General features: G+C 49.1%; 1 non-coding gene across 1 annotated transcript; it reads right to left on the bottom strand.

Moving 5' to 3' along the window:
• Positions 1-2,704: 2,704 nt before the first annotated feature.
• On the bottom strand, positions 2,705-2,896 carry LOC139054056 (U2 spliceosomal RNA). The gene has a single exon (XR_011510998.1). It is a non-coding gene; the product is annotated as a U2 spliceosomal RNA (small nuclear RNA).
• Positions 2,897-3,124: the final 228 nt, after the last annotated feature.

The raw sequence follows: 3,124 nt of genomic DNA, 5'->3' as shown, positions 1-3,124 counted from the left end.
TGGCTCCTTGCAGCATGTCTAGATTTCATCTTTTTCAGTATTCCTAGTGTTCTCATTGTAGTATGAATAACCTGCAGATTTTTCGTTGTTGTTGTTATGCGTTATACAATGCTGAGCGATGTTTTTCCTTTCCTTGAAGCTAGCCATAGAAGTATAAAACTTTCTATAAACTCATTACAATAAGAATCCAGCATACGGTTCATCATCGGCTCGATAAACGTTCGGGAAGTGGCGACTTTTAATGCCGTGATCATGAAGCTTAACAGCAGAGCGTGTTCATCAGATATGCCAGGGGTGACGTAACGCAAGGCGTGAATCGAATCTAAGATTGAAATGGCGTTCTGAATTCTTTTGGTTCCAGATAGAACAAACAAAAATATATAAAAAAAGCATGTCATTGATTGTCATTCAAACCTCAAGAGCGCGTGGAGAAAGTGTTCCGGTTTACATTCGGCAAATCGAAATGAACGGCTAAAATTAACCTATCGTCTGGTTTCATGCGGGAGATCACGTGCGCACGCAAATTTCTTCGTACGGGAATTTTATGAAGTGAAGGCGGCTACAGATCATTTCCTTTGTCTAGTTCATGTTCGTAGGCGCAAATTGCAAACGTAATACTTGGAGGAACGTTTCCACTAATCTACAGGGGCTCTCTCATTTCTCCGATTGCTCGCAAACACATTGCATTGCTAGTCGTGACGTTTCACAGTGACGTTTCACCATGCCCGTCGAAGTTGATTACCAGTACCGCGCCAGCGTCGACCGGCCGGCGAAGCGACGAACTCAGCAGCGCATGCGCGAGGCCCTACAACACCCCAACCGAGCTACCCTGCTTATCGGAGAGAGCGAGTGCGCGTGAACGCGGGCTCGTCTGACGATCTGGATTAAAGAAAAAAAAAAAAGTGTGTCCGAGATATTGACAAAGACAAGTGGTCGCTGTCGCTCTGAGTCTTAGCGCGTTATAGAAAACGTGGGATGGCGGTGCTTCCTCGAGGGTCTAAAAGTACAATCTTCGAACTAGCGCTCCCGGCGGAACGTGGAGCTAGCATCCTTCTTCTTGGAACGGTTTGCAATGGACTGCTTGAATGTGCCGACCACGCGTCACGGGTCGCGTATAGAGCCAACGTTTGGCAAGAACGCGTCTAGCACAACCGATCGCGGTTGCGATAACCCATCGTTGGTAGCGAAAAAAAGAAAGAAAGAAAAAAAAAACACCTACCCGCAGCTTGTTAGCAGTAACCGTAAATGTGGTTCTAAATATAGGTTCGCTGGTCACTGAAACTTTCTCATAACGCACACCACTGTAGTCCAAAAAGAACAAAGCACGCACAATGGATATGATACAGCCGTCACCGCATGATTTCGCGTTTTCCTTATTGCATTACTTTCGTGGGCATGCGCGCTAGGGCCACGCAGGCCAGGAGGCAAGGGGAAAAATAAATAAGAAATGATACGCGATCCTCAGCATTGACTTGGCTGATGTGGCACTCGCATTTATGTTCTTTACCTTAGGCGAGCGCAACGCGCCAACTGAACTCCAATTTCCCATAACGGAAATTCGTATTTGGCCATTTGGTTGTATTTTTGGCTGATGTTCGCGTTTTTCGCCCGAGCATGCGCTTCACTGCGCCGCTCGTTGCCCCTTCAATGCGGCTTCACTGCCCTGCAGGCGTGTTCTGCGTCAAGCCGAACCACCAGGCAAAAAGCCTGGGCGCCGCCATCTTGTTGAGAGCGGCGCCGGGGACACAATCGCGCCTAGCTCATTGAGTTTTCCCCCAAAACTGAACGAAATAGCCTTATTTAAATGAGAAAGATGCCGCGAGTGCCGCAACGAAGGACCTTAAGGATTACCGAAGGGTAACTGAGGGCGACGCGACGAGCTTTGGAAAGAAGAATGATGGGTGTAGCGCTACGGGGGATAAGAATAGAGCAGATTCGGGGGGTGAGCGAACAAACGCGAGCTAATGACACCTTAGTTTAAACCAAGAAAAAGAAATGGGCGTGCGCAGGGCATGCAATGTGGGGGGAAGATCATCAATTAAGGGTTACCGACTGAATTCCAAGAGAAGGGAAGCGTAGCACGGGGTGGCGGAAATTTAGGAGGGCAGATTAGATTAGGAAGGGCGCAGGCACTAGACGGCGACCGTGACCGGGCTTACACGTGACCGGGGTGCTTGGAGAATAATGGGAGAGGTCTTTGCCCTGCAGTGGTCGTAGCCAGCAGGATGATGATGACGAAAAGGTAGCAACAGGTATTCATAACATACAGGTTGGAAAGCTGAGGCACCTCTGAACCCTTGAATATATTTCGCCACACTTGGCCATACGACAAGTTTGTTTTCGAGGCGCTCGGTCCCACTGCAGCGAAAATGTTGCCGGAAATCGGGCACTCCATTTTTGTTTCATAGGGAACCTTTCTTCCACTAGGGCAGCGGATTTTCGCAGGGCGAGCTTGCTGTCGTTTACGGATCAAAGCGATAGTGAACTCCAAAATGCAGTGTTGGCTTTGAGTGGGACTTACATTGATTGCAAAACCCACGGCTAATCACCCTTCCCCCCCCCCCCCCCCCAAGTGGCTCATTACAGCAGACAATCGTTCAGAAACACCGGCATCGTTGCGTATAGTATGGGAATGGTGCGTGTCACGTGAGTGCTCGCTTCGAGCTTGTGTTCTTCATTTTGATTGAATGAAGTCTCACCTAAGTGAGCGGGGGCCGATCCCGGAGGTAGTGCAATACCGGGCCGACCTGCGGCGGAGGTGAAGCAGGCTTCAAGCACTCCGCCAACTTCCAAAAATAGGTTTAATATCGTGGGTCCATATAGAACCCGTATCAGATATTAAGCTGATAAGAACAGATACTACACTTTGATCTTAGCCAAAAGGCCGAGAAGCGATGTCTTTCACTTCACTCCATTGTACCACTGCCTTGTGGGTGCCCTGGCGACATTGGTAACCTCAGCAACAGCGTGGGCAATCTTATAAAACCCAGCCCGTCTAGAGACTCTATGCTCTCTATCTCGCGAATCAACTCGCGACGCCTCAGTCTTTCACTGTTAACGAAACGCCGTCGCGTAGAAACGAGACCCGAGCGCAAGCTTGTTCGCAAGGCAAAACCAACGAAGG

Source organism: Dermacentor albipictus, unplaced genomic scaffold (assembly GCF_038994185.2).
Source record: "Dermacentor albipictus isolate Rhodes 1998 colony unplaced genomic scaffold, USDA_Dalb.pri_finalv2 scaffold_546, whole genome shotgun sequence".
In the NCBI taxonomy this organism is placed as follows: domain Eukaryota; kingdom Metazoa; phylum Arthropoda; class Arachnida; order Ixodida; family Ixodidae; genus Dermacentor; species Dermacentor albipictus.
This window is presented reverse-complemented; position numbering and strand designations above follow the sequence as displayed.